The 14,022-nt window shown below is 41.6% G+C and overlaps 1 protein-coding gene across 2 annotated transcripts in view; it reads right to left on the reverse strand.

Annotated features, from left to right (window-relative positions):
- nkain4 (sodium/potassium transporting ATPase interacting 4) overlaps nt 1–14,022 on the reverse strand; it is a 42,522-nt gene that overhangs the window by 27,450 nt on the left and 1,050 nt on the right. The window lies entirely within an intron of this gene.

Below are 14,022 nucleotides of genomic sequence, written 5' to 3' on the forward strand. Positions count from 1 at the left end.
AGGGAGCTCAATAAAACTCATGCAGGAGGATGTCAGCAAAGATGACGCACAGCTAGGCTGCAGCTAAATTGCAGGTTGGGTGGTAGGGCTCACTGGACAGACCCCGACAACATTGGTGGATAAACTATGACTCTTTTAGACGCACAACCAAACAAACATCTGGATGAATCCTTTAATCAGATCTCCACTTAATTACAACATGCATGTAAAAAGCTAATTTCACACCTGATCAATGACGATAATGAGTAATTATTTTGATGAGTTTTTTAAAACCTTGATAATTACACATTTTTGTGTTTTATTTGGTGTGTTATCTATCTTTATATAATTCGTAAATCTCACCAGGCACTTTACAAGACACACCTGCTTATTCACGCAATTATCCAATCAGCCAATCAGGCGTCAGGAGCCCGACACAGAAAATGATCAAACTAAAGGTCAGAAGCTTCATTTACTGTTTACATCAAACAGCAGGATGGACAGTAAATTTGATCTCAGTGATTTTGACTGGAGCGTGATTGTTGGTGTCATACGTTGGTGTGAGTTTGAAACTGCTGGTCTCCTGGGACTTTCCCCTCCTGTCAGACAGGAACAAAAACCTGAGGCTGAGATGGGCACAAGCTCATCAATAATAGACGGTTGAAGTTTAAAAAAAAAAAAAAAAAAAAAAAATTAAACAACCCAGTGTGGTCCAGTGAAGCTGGATTTCTACTGAGGCACACAGATGGTAGAGTCCAAATTTGGCATCAACAGCAGAAATACATGGACCTGGCCGGCCTGGTGCTGACAGTCCAGTCGGCTGCAGGTGGGGGTATGGCGGTGTGGGGAATATTTTTTTGGCTCACTTTAGTCCCCTAATACCAATCAATCATGTTTTCGATGCCAAGGCCCATCTGAGTATGAGCGTCAGGTGCATCAGTATGTGCCAGCAATTTACCGTTTTTGTCTTCAAAAGTGAAAAAGGCATTTCAAACTAGTTTTAGGAACATCAACAACTTTGGAGGCCTCTCCAGTCACCAGGTGGGAATCCAGTGGCAGAACAGTGTAGGAGCAGTGGTGTGTCTTCTCACCAGGGGTAATGGCGGGGTGGACCTGTGTGTGTGTGTGTGTGTGTCACTGGGGGTGAATAAAGTGTCTAATTGATGCCACCTGCACCTGCCCGTGAATTAGTCTTGCTTGGTACAGACAGAGGGCGAGTCAAGCGGTGATACTTTCTGCTGGCTGCCTTCTGTCCCGTTTAGACACAACATGGCTGCAAAACATTAATGTTTTTATGTGCACATCAATAAATGCCAACTGAAACGCAGACGCCAGCTCGTTCTCCTGTTTGGACGCAGTGTGTGGGGTGCCGTTGATTATTTCTCCTTTTTTGTAGTCGAAATACAGGCAGGATGACAAATCTGCAGAAATGATGTGATATAGCCATATCAAATTGGAGCAGCGTCTCAAAAGGAACTGGATATTCTCTGAGAGCAAAGAGAGGAACTACCATCCACAATGGCACTGCATCTAACCCATAAACTGTTCTAATTTGTGAAGGTAAAGTGAAACAGAAAAAGGTGAGAACAGGATCAGGAAGCTTCATACCTCATATGTTTACCCGCAGTCTGCCTGATTATTACAAACACTGCACACTGCCTACATAGTTTGCTAAAAATAAGACCCATTATACTGTGCATTTATTCTCTCAGGTCCATTTGTTAAGTCAGTGTCTGGTAAATTGTGGCTGGCGCTACACTATCACACAAAGTAAATAGATTCCCTGACACAAAAGACTCAAAATCTGTTATGCAACTTTTTGTTTGGACAAAGAAACGGGATCTAATATGGGTACTTGCTACAATCTTCATTTTGTGAAATATCTAATCAGCAAAATAAGTATGAACATATATTTTGATTAACTGCAATTAGAACTATGCCAGTTTCAGTTTAGGTTCAGTTCAGGGTTCATTTTTGTAATTATTGTGATAATTTCAAGATCTTTCCTCTGCTCATGATGTTTCACGTACAAAGACACACAACACACAATGGTTGCTGCCACAGTTCAGGCAGACAGAACCCCCTCCGTTCAACACACATGCTCTGCTTAATGTATTCATTACATATGACTATGGACTTCCACCAGCTGATGCATGAAAGAAAAGTATAGGCATGAGGGTGTGTGTGTGTGTGTGTGTGTGTGTGTGTGTGTGTGTGTGTGTGTGTGTGTGTGTGTGTGTGTGTGTGTGTGTGTGTGAGTGTGTGAGTGTGTGAGTGAGTGAGTGAGTGAGTGAGTATGTATTCTTTCCTTTGAGATGCTGTTGTAAGCCTATCACGTTCGCTGCTAACTCAATAATGGACCAAGATGACAACAATCAATCAAAGATAGAAAGTGTGTTTCTGCCCAGCCAGAAACACACTCACACCACAGACACACGTGCAATCACACAAACCCACATGGCACAATTAGCCCACAATTCATAGGAGCACATTGCTGGAGAGTGGGGTTGAATTTGATCAAAAGATACCAATGCTCTTCCAGGAACAGTGAGCCGGCTACATAACGGCCCGTAAAAGCCTCCCACTGACCTCCGGCAAGCACAAATGACTCCCACTGGGGTGACGGAATCTCTTAGTGTGTACTTTGGTTTTGTGTGTACACATGTGGAGAAGCACGTTGCCCACACATACCACTCCTCCCACCATAAATACTAAGCAATTAGAGGGGTGGGTATGACAACAGGATGTAACAAGCCCCTCTTGCACCTTTACTTTTGCATGTCCTTTGTCTCCTCTATCATTCTCCCCCGTTTCATACAGTTTTTCTCTTATTTACTCAAAACTTTAAGAAACCGCCAATTACTCTAATGTAACCGTGTGATGCCTGATTATTAACGATTGCCGATTCCATCTGGTTCTAATTCGGTGAGAGGATGTTAGCTGGTATACATTCAGTCCGTTCCTGGAGGTGTGGATAAACCAGACAACACAAACAGAGTGATGAAGGACATAAAAGGTGGACACATCCGTAGACTGTAATCCTTCCTCTCCTAAATTTTGAAGTCCCAGAACATTAAAGCTTCAAACCATTTCAGTCATCTCCATCTGCTTCAACATGCCACAAACACGAGAAGAAAGTAAGCTACAGATAAAAGTGTTGAGAGGATCAGAGTGAACGTGTCCGTGAGAAAGAAATACTGTTTGATCAGCACTGTTTGAGAGCTGAATAAAATGTGCTCGTGTGCTTAAGATAAGTGGCTGGAATGCATTAAAAAATGTTGCATAAGCATCCAAGTGGAATTTCAACCAGGGACTCAACTGTGTGGCAGACAGTTGCAGATGATTACTAACTTTGTCATGTTTTCACAAGATACGCAGCAGTAGGATACATTTCTGACTAAGTGTTCGGTGTGAAAGTGAGATGGGAGTTGACAACACTCCCCCAGAGCAAGAGGATGGAGGTGACCGGTGACCCTCTCATTTCCACAGCTCTCCACCTTAGCCTCCAGATACCATAAATCATGTCACCATTTTTCTTTCTGTGTGTCCTCTATGAAATGACCCCTAATAACATGTTACTGAATGTGTCATCAGGATCTGTGGCTTCGAAAAATCAGGTCTATGCGTGCTCATTCTGTACCACTTCAGGCTGCATGAGTCAGTCTCCACTGTTTGGCAGAAGAATGACATTGAGAATTGCCAGGAGATGTGACTGGACTATTACAGAGAATCCCCTCCACCGTGTTATCTCCCCTTCAGTTGCTTCACTAATGTCTTTTTTGTTTTTGTTTTTTTTAAGCTATACAAAAACGCTAGCCAGGAAAATCAAGCCAGACAGAGCAGTAACATTGACAAGCATCGTTTGTTTGGCATGTCCAACTCGCCACTTCTTTTTCCATTCAAGTTTCAGCGTCTGAGAGAGAGGGAGGGACTTCATGCCTGTTGGGAGTCACTGGGAGTCAGACAATGGCAAAACAGAGCACATTATAAAATTCCAGCCAACCACTGATTCATGGTTCATCTTTGTTTCTTTATTCATCCTCATGCAGTTTCAACATAAAGCAATTGTTGTACTCTGCTTCACTAATGTGGGGAGCTCAAATTTACATATATATATATTTTATTTTTGGGCTCTTATGCCTTTATTTTAGTCAGTAATTGGAAGCAGCTAACAGGAAACAAAGAGAGAGATGGGAATGATCTTCAGCATAGTTCCCTGGTCGGATTCAAACCAAGGATGTTGTGATTATATGGCACAGAATCTAAATCCCTCGACGACCAACGATCCACTAGCTCCACTTTTGTTAGAGCTGTATATCATCCTTCCCAACACCAGGAATCAGAAAGAAAATCTTCACTTCACAAAATCTGAGGTGTTCTTGTTTACTTTCTGTTGAACTTTATTTATTTATTTATATATTTCTTTAAGGCTCCAAAAATGACCAAGAGAAAATACATACAGAAATATTCTAGAAGTCTTCACAGTTTCACGTAACTCCAAAGAGCTAGTTAGAGTCCAAATTATAGTAAATTGTCTCAGGCGATAGGTCTATAGGTTTTGTGCGCAAGTGTACTTGTTTTTTTCCCCTTTTAGGCATTCAATTTACAGATTCTAAAGCGGCTATAAATGTGTCACCTTTTCCAATAACCAGTTGTCATTAGAATATTTTTTATTGGTGCACAAGATAGAAAAAAGCTGTCTTTTAATCTCTCTATAAATTAGGATTAAAAAAACATTTTAGACATTATTTTAAGATTTTCTTGACCCCTAAGATGTTTATAAGGGAGTACACACAACTTCCTTTTTAGAAGCTGTAAAGTTTGGGTCTTCTCTAACTTCACTCAGTGGTGACAAAATGTTCGTGTCATGGACTTTTACATAATTTTACTTCTGCTGTTGCTGTTGGATTAATCATCAGAAAAAAGATGTTTGAGGGATTCAAAAACCCTCCACAATGTACTCTACTCCAAACTTAAATAAAAAGAAGGACAGCAACAGAGACCTGCTTTGAATCAACAACTGGCTGGCTTTTTAAGTGTGCCACATTTTGCCCTGCCTTGTCTTTACTTCAGGATTCCCAACAGGCAGTAAATACTTCTCAAAAACTTTCTACAATCCAATTTTTCACCTCTTGCCTGGGTAAAGTCATTATGTCCTGGTGCCTGCCTGGCCCTTGTGTAACTAATGGTGCCAATCTCAGTAAGTGTATGATGGGTGAGTGTATGTGTGTGGCACTGGCACATGGCGAGTTGAATAGATGGATGGCCCGTGGTGATGCCTGGTCTACTAAAGCTGAGACAGGGATTAAGAGGTAGGGTGCCTTCATAAGACACTTCCTTTTCCATCTCTGTTTGAAATATTGTTTTCACAGTGAAACACAGCAGTCTGTGCTTTTGAATCCTTCCTAAACACCACTTGGTTTAAGTTGTGGTGCCAAACAGATGCTGACTAATCTGACTACCAATGACCTCTATGAATCAAAGAACCGTTTATTTCAAATGCAAGTAACATGTGAGTGCTAGAACATTAACAGGCTCACCTGTCGGTGCTCTTTGGACCGCACACTTCAATGCAGTTGAGTTAAGTTCAGCTAAATAAAGCTCTTCCTTCCTGCCCTGCATGTTGACCAGCGCTCTTTGTAGTTAATGTTGTCACTCTCTAATACACTCTGATCTCCTTCAGTCTCTTCATCTGCTACCCTGTTTCCTCATCCCGCATTTCCACCGTGGAAAAAATTTCTTGATTTATATGGAAGAGAATAGAAAAACCAGACCGAAAACAAAAAAACCAATACTGATGACTACAAAATGAACTTCCCAATATTACTGTCTGTGCTTAACTAATAAAGCAAAGAAGAAATATCTCATGGTGGAGCTCGGATACTCACCAAACTAGATCTATCATATACAGAAGGGTGTCCATCTGCATTTCACTTTTACACTGAAATGGCTAAAGATCAGACTCTATTAATCAAAATTTTATTTTACACTCCAGGAATTGTGCTTCGCTGCCATGTCATATTTCAAAACAATGTTAGAAGCACAGCTGTCCCTGCTATGATAAGCTCAAAATATCTGCTGTGGAAAAAAGGTCTATTGAGTTTTAAAATATTTATAGAAAAATGGATGAAAGAAGTAATGAAACAGCACAAGAAAGCTAGCTGATGCTAACTATATGATATCCACTGTGAGTATTTTTGAGTAGAACATTAAATGGATTAGATCAAATTTAAGGAATCATCTTGGGAAACGATGTCTCTGTTTATTCAGATAAATTCATTTGGCTAGAAAACAAATAATCACTGCTGAGCGATGATTAGGCTTTGCCATGTAAGACCCATTTTAGACAAGTGTTGTGCAGTGGAATAATGACTTCATGTCTAAAACAGCATTCCATAAATCCCCTTAAAAAGTCTCTGATGTTCTCACTTGTGTGTGGTTCAGTCCCACCATAAAGCTGCTCAAACCTCAGCAGACAGCAGCCCATCTATTTTCTGCTGATGTTTGAACAGTTTAGCGATTTCTGTATTTCCTTCTTTTCCCACTTCTTCTCACTGGTTTGAAGTCAGCAGGACACCAATCAGGATTTAGCAAAATCTGAATAAGAATCCGTTGACAGTTTTGCTTTTTTTTTTTTTTTTTTTTTTTTTTGGGGGGGGGGGGGGGGGGGGGGCACTGTCAATCAAATCTGATCCAATGAAACTAACCCACATTGTATGAATAGAAGTAGAATAGAATAGAATATAAATTTTTTCATCTTCTAGAGAGTAGAAGAGAGTATTTGAATGTTAAACTGAATAAGACGCAGTATATATTTGTTATATATACTGCGTATATATAACAAAGAAGATTAACATATAGATGTTAATCTCCATAATCAAGTTTTAAATGTGGGAGACAGGTTAAAAAGATTGTATTTATTTCACAATCACTGAACCTATGTCCCTCGTCTGTCATTCTCACTATTGTAAAAACAGCCAAAGTAAAAGTGACCCAGAAGCATAAAAAAAAAAGCAACAAACTGACGTGATGATGAGTAAGGTTCACTGAGATATGACCCAAATTTATATACCGTGACAGCAGACATCCTTGCTCACATCTCCTTCCTTCCTCACATGCATCCCTTGTAAAAAGCTAATGTTGCGCCGTCTGTTTTCCTCCCTTTATCTGTCTTCCTCCACTGTGCCGTCAGCCAAACATTTCTTTCAAGTTTATCTGCAAAGGTGGTGGAAATATTTGGATTATTAGAGGCAAATTTAGACTTCTACTGCATCAACGTGAAGAGGAATGTAGCAGCACTGCACGATATGATGTCTGTCTCAATTCAAGAGATAGATGTCCCTTGTGAGGTTTTGTCTACTTTTCGTGTGGCTCAAACTCAGTCTTTATTGTGTGGCTGAAATGAGAAGTGAGACAGCGGCCTGCACCACACACAGACACTTGTAAACAAAGTATATCAGGTACATTATCAAGTCTACAAATACACAGACAAAAGATCACACATGTGCACGCAGATACTTCTCTGAGGAGCTGACTGAAGAAAAGCAGGACAAGAATAGAGGAATGGATAAAACCCTAACGCTCCAACAATGGATAAGATGGAGGAAAAGTGATGAAATGAGAGCAGCTTAAACCAACCAATCCTCACTCTCTGTCTGTCTCTCCGTGTCCCAGATCTTGCAAAAAGCTGTTTAGGTTTCGCCCCAATTATCAAGCATGCAAATCTTGCGATGACAGAGGAAATTCTAATCAAGAAGACACAGCCAAACAGAGCAAACAGCTCTCAGTTGCTCGTTCCCATATACGAGTCATAAGCTTTGCTCTTTTCATCATAACAGCATTACTCTTGATCCTTCATCCACGAGTACTAAGTTATGATCTGTGCATCCCTGCCACCTGACCTTTTGATCACTTGAAACACTTATTAAAAAAACATTGGTGAAGTCATCAACTGCTTGTAAAACAAAGACTGCCAAAAGTACACCCGTACAGAGAATTGAGTGAAATGAATAGGCTTTGCAGCCACTCAACTGAGTGTGATCTATCAACATATTCATCCTAGCTGTGGTGCTCCCAAAGCAATTTATTCTATGCCACACTATAACAAATGACAATGCAGCAATGGAATGGAATAGAAGGAAAGAAATGGGCTTGCAAATAGTTTTAGTTTTATCTCCATTATATCTTATTGCAGTATCACTGATGTGGAACACACATGGACACACTCACACAAGCCCGTGCATGGATGGATACATGCGCACACACTCAAATTTGCCAGCCCAAGGTTTTTCCTCCAACCACATAATTAATGGTCTGTTAAATTGAAGACATTAAAATGGTGAACAGTTGTAAAAAGGGCCACCAGGGGCAAAGTGGAGATTTTTTTTTTTTTTTTGAGAGAGAGAGAGAGAGAGAGAGAGAGGGAGAGAGAGCACACATATTATTATAAACTAACATGTGCTCAGCAAGGGCATTGACACCAAACTCCAGGGGAAGGTTGCGCAACAACTGGAGTTTACCACCTTCTTCTTAATTACCATCACACTCCACTGCTTTTATCGCTGCTCAAGAGGGAGCCTCACACGAAAGTAAAAAGAGCGTTGGTCTCCAGTAAACTGCTGAGCTGCATCGGACTGGTTGTTATGTTGCCATTTGGGTGGGTCACTTCTGTGGTGAAGTTAAAGGCTAGATACGCAAGAAGAGCTATCTTTAGAGTGACAGTTGTCCTGAGAACAGGATGTGTACTAAACCCCATGTTGTATGCAGTACAACCCCCTAAGGTCGTCCAGCAGCACCCATCTCTCTCCTGAACTCGCCATCTCGGATTTATATCATATATTCCAAGTGTAATTTTGACAGGTGGCTTTACATTTTCTGCTCCAGGCTGCTATTTCTGCATTTCATTGTGTACATGAGGGTTTCCGTGGTAACACTGCTCCAAAAAGAGCTGGGGGGGGGGGGGGGGGGGGGTCGAAAAAGCTAAACATAGAGATGTCAGGTCTCTGGGATCGTGCTCATAATTGGCCCAGAGTGAGAGGTCGTAACCGCCACCCATCCCCCGCTTTTCCCTGTATATTTCTCTGCACCTTTCTATCTGCATCTCCCCCAAATCTCCAGTGGCTGCAGCCTTGCTGCTTAATCAGATGGCGATCAATAATTCAAGCATATTTCAACCTGGGATCTCAGCAGGGGGAGAAAATAAGGAAGAGGATTTGGAAGTTGTGGGTGGGGGGGGGTTAGTAAACAAAGAAAATGGGCAAGGGAGATAACACAAAGCCCTGTTGTGTTTTAACGAAGGATACACTGTAAGGGCGGAGCGTGAGCATTTATTTCACATTCAAGCAGTGCTTCTTGTCATGCATAGGCTCTCAGGTGAGATGACAGCATATGGGGAGCTCCGGAGGTCTGAGCTTTGAGTCTGAATTTATTATGCAGTCTCCTTGCCTCCTGACTTACAGCCACTGTTGACTGTTTTTATATAGTTGCTTTTCCTTTTTTGATTTGGCTGCTACTTGCAGCGAGGGCCATGCAAGTCCTGTCAGGGTCCACTCTTCCGTGGATGAGGGCTGTCCAGGTGTAGCAATCAACGCAGCTGTTCAAGACCACAATCAGCATTGAGCACAGGGGGTCCATGTGACAGCAAAAACACAGCAGTCTAGCTGGATACACATACTATAGCGAATTAGGATGACCTGTGAGACCTTCAGATAGAGAGGAATAAGGGCCAGAGACAGTGTGAGAAAGAGTTAAGGCCTTCATCTCTGAAATCACATAAACTGCTGCAGCTTCTGTCGAGCATGATCACACACTGTCAGCTTTCTGCCCTCAATCACTTACTCTGACAACCTCTCTGGGAAGAAAACAAATAAATTCTAAACATGAACCCTCCTTTAAAAAAAGGGCATGGCAAACTGAGATGCACATTACAAAGCTGAATTTATAGAGCTTGCTTGGTGATAGAAGCTGATGTTCTACGTTGCAATAATGAGCCAGGCCTTGCAGAGAAATCTTTTTAGCAGTGGTTGGCTGCTTTTGGTTATTGAAGTGAACAGCTTTTAATCATCCAACATGTTGTTTTAATTGCCTGAACAGGACTTAGTTGGATGAATACATCCAACTAAGACTGAATGACTAACATAATTTCTCTGAATGATGATGTACTTCCATGCTCTGAGCTGCTGAATCATCAGTCTTGGGGGACCAGAACTAATATATGTGGTTTACTTAGACTAGACTGTAAATTTATTCACCAACTATGGTAAATGACAACTTTGGGTACATGTGGGATCTTGATACCCCACATATCAAATCAGTTTTTCTCTAAAGTAAGAACATGCCCAGTGGGCAAAAAAAAAAAAGGCATAGACTTGTTTCTTTCAAAGCCTTGATAAATGTAGAAACCCAAATTCCAGTCCACATCTGTGTGCGTAACCTGCATATTAGTGTTAATTGTATTGAAGACCCCAAGCATACAGTGATACATCCCTATTAAAATTTCTGTTCATAGATAAAAATTTTAATTAAAAAAATAAAAAAATAAAAAAATAAATAAGTTGCCACCTATAGTTTATAGGGAATCCTCCTCTGAACAGCAAGCTGTGTCTCACAGACACCACATTTTGTTTCTGCATGGATAATTCAGATAGGGATGCTATCTCATTCTGCTGCCATCTGTGCAAGGCAAAGCAAATAGTGGGGAAAAAAATGTACTTCTTACTCCCAGTGATATGAATCACAGTCCAGAGCGGCTTTATGAAAACTTAATAGGAGGCACACAGAGTGGTAGACGAAGGGAAGGAAACAGAGATAAAAGACTTGTGACCAGCCCCTTTATTCCCACTGGCCTCCCTCCTCCATCAACCTGGCACTGCCAAGGAAATATAGTTCATTATCACTCATCACATGAGGCTCCATGATAACACAGAACCTCTGCACAAAATTTACTCACAACAGACTCAACGAAGTACCCACTAAACAAGTTACCCTAAACAGATGTGTGTATTATCTGTAAGCAGTAAAATTGAATTTCGCTTCTTCCTGCCAAGAACTGATTCCATATTTCACTCTGTACCAGTTTTGATATATCACCTTCAAAAGTGGTTAATAGGAGAGCAACAGTAACTCTCATTTTACAACAGCTGAGAGGTGCATTAATATAAAAGATGTGGGCCAAGACCTTGTGGCTGTGCATTTATGTGTATGAGTATGTATGTGTGTCTAAAAACTGCAGACCAGTGAGGTGGGAGAGAAGGACTGTGGATAGACATCCAGCATCTCTAAACTCATGAATATTCAGCTAGAAATTTGAATTTGAGCGCATCCATATGGCATTGAAAAAACAGTCTACATCCTTTGTAATGTATAGGAGTTGACATGACGCCTGCTGAGGCATGTCATGCAGATAGCACTCCTCTGGGTGAAGCACCATGCCCATTTGCTAAAACTTTCTTGGAAGCACTTTGGTTGAACTCAGTCTTCCTCTCTGAGGCCTAAACTACAAATTTGGTATTCCCTCTAGCTATGTCATCACAAGACTAGAAGGAAAGTAGGCAGTGTGATGCAAGGTGTTACACAGATACACTCTCATGGTGCTTGTTTACAGTCTTTTAGTTTTAAAAGGTGAAGATGAGGTAAAAATCTGAAAATATCTTTGACAGGATTCACCAAGTTGGCAACCGTTTTTTTCTCACAATGGCCCAGATGAAGCCATTCACTTTGTCAATATGGACTTTTTCCTCCTCCCTATCTGCGATCAAAAACTCCTGCCTGCTCCTTTCTTCATTACTTACGTGTTATTGAGCTGAACTTCTTCCAAAAGTTATAATATGTATCTTTAATTCACAGAATGCACAGCTGTGTCTGTGGGCGTGTTTTGCAAGAGTCACATGAAATGGTGTCTGTGTCTCAGGGAGGTTGCATCAGTCAGCGGTGCTGGTGCCATTAGATCAAGGCATTTTCAGGGTCAATGTTCAGTTCTTAGCACATTACCCTTGCCCAGTGTGATGATATCTGTGTGTGTGCGTGCGTGCGTGTCCATCTGCCTGCCCTTTCCTGAAAAACCACCATGACCAATGAGGAGGCCTCCTGCATCAATCACCTACTGTCCATTCAGGTCCACGTCCCTCCTCATGGACGGCTGCTGACGCTCACAACACGTTTGGAATTGGTCCTGTATCTGAGCAATTGAAACCATCCATGCAAGGTCAACCCCAGGTCAACACTTGGAACAACCAGCCATTAAAGACAAAAATGGACTTGGTTGTGTCTTGAAGTCCTGACAAATCATTACACAGACAGCGCTGTGAGGCAGCGCTCACCATTCTCTGGTCTGGCCAGGGTTCTGACAACCATCCAGGCCAACTGTCTGGAATAGTTAGGTAGCAGAGAGAAGAGGGAACAGAGGCGTTTCGATCAATACAGGCTCATTATCTGTTGCCTTCTGTCCCAGAGAGATGAGTCCCACTGCTTGGCCTGTTGATGAGGAAAGCGCACCACAATTCAATTAGAGGATGGCCAAGATGCCAAAAGAGGTTTGATCAAAGCACTCTGCCTGGCTAATTAGCTCACACAGCGGTTCACAAGGGCTATTTTTACATCTGAGGAGCAGGGCATGTTGTTTTGTTAATGGTAGTTTTACCCTGTAATGGACTGGGAATAACCTGGCTCATTGTCAATGCATAGGTTTCAGCCTGGGGAGCACATGGGCCCCTTGTGCCGCTCCACACACACACACACGCACATGTATATTCATGGGAATATGCACACATACATGCACACGCGCATATAAACTGATGACCTTTCAAAGAGTCTTGCATGGTTTAATGCAACCCCTCTTTGAGAGTTAAAGTCATCAGAGGTGTGCAGGTTTGTATGTGCGTAAGCAAGTGTTTGTTTCTGCGGACAGGAAGGGCCAGGTCATCCAGAAATAGAGCCAGGGGGAAATAAAGCTGTCTCCAGGAGTCTTCAGGGACTTTTTAGGCAGCCTGCTGACAGCTTTATAAACCTCTTAACAAATGGTCGACCTCTTTCCCTCTAATGAGGCAAAAAGGTCCGAAGTCTGGGAAGGAAACACAGGTGTGTCCCTCAAGGTGGCTTCATAGACGTCTGTGCTTGAACGTGTGTTTGTAAATCATAATTTTAATAAGGCAGGAAAACTGAAACCATTGTGACCTAAAACATAGAGACTGACTTTTATGTTCTTCACTATCTAGCTCATTTACAGGGTTGAAATATAAAAGATACGCACACAATGTCTCACACACACCAGCTCTCTACTAATTTTGAAGAAGAGCAGCAGGAAACTGAGGCTGGAGGCGGTAAGAATTAATTCAAATGACAAAGAGAGAACTGCAACAAACACTGGTCTTAATCTTTTTCCTCAGACAAAGTATTTCAACTCAGGCGGTTGTTCATTTAAATTGTCGATGAACAGCTTCTTGGCATATAAACTTAAGCAGCTCGTGTCAACCTAAACAGCAGCAGGAAACCTGTGGATCGATATGGAGATATTGGCTTAATGGGAAATACAACTATGTGAAGAGAGCTGGGTATTTTATTCATCTCATAGCCACCTCTGAAACTGTGGTCGCATTTTCCCACCATGGCTGGTTTCAGTTATTTAAAATTTTCTCATGCACGGTGAAATATATTCCAACTTTACAACTTGACTCTTTGTCTGGAGAAGATTTTATTGCTCCCTTGGCTGTTAAAAGTGTCATTTACTCAGGGACTTATGGTGTGAGCAAGCTCAGTTTTTAATACCATCATAAATAACATAGTCACACGCCGTCAAACAAACTCTACACCCGGGGATCATGGCAAAGGAAAGCTAGCCTGTGACTTGATGGGAAGCATCATCTGAGACTGCACGGTTACCATCAGTAAAATGTTAGAGCTCAACACTTCAGTGGCCAGAAACTGAAAATCTCAGACAAGCTGAAACATCTGCATGCATTTTTTTTTTTTTTTTGTGTGTGGATCAACAGCTCCCAAGACACAACTGGTTTGAGTGGTTGATGAGCAAATTCTGCAAATGTTAAGATC

The sequence above is a fragment of the Echeneis naucrates genome, chromosome 7, assembly GCF_900963305.1.
Source record: "Echeneis naucrates chromosome 7, fEcheNa1.1, whole genome shotgun sequence".
Lineage (NCBI taxonomy): Eukaryota > Metazoa > Chordata > Actinopteri > Carangiformes > Echeneidae > Echeneis > Echeneis naucrates.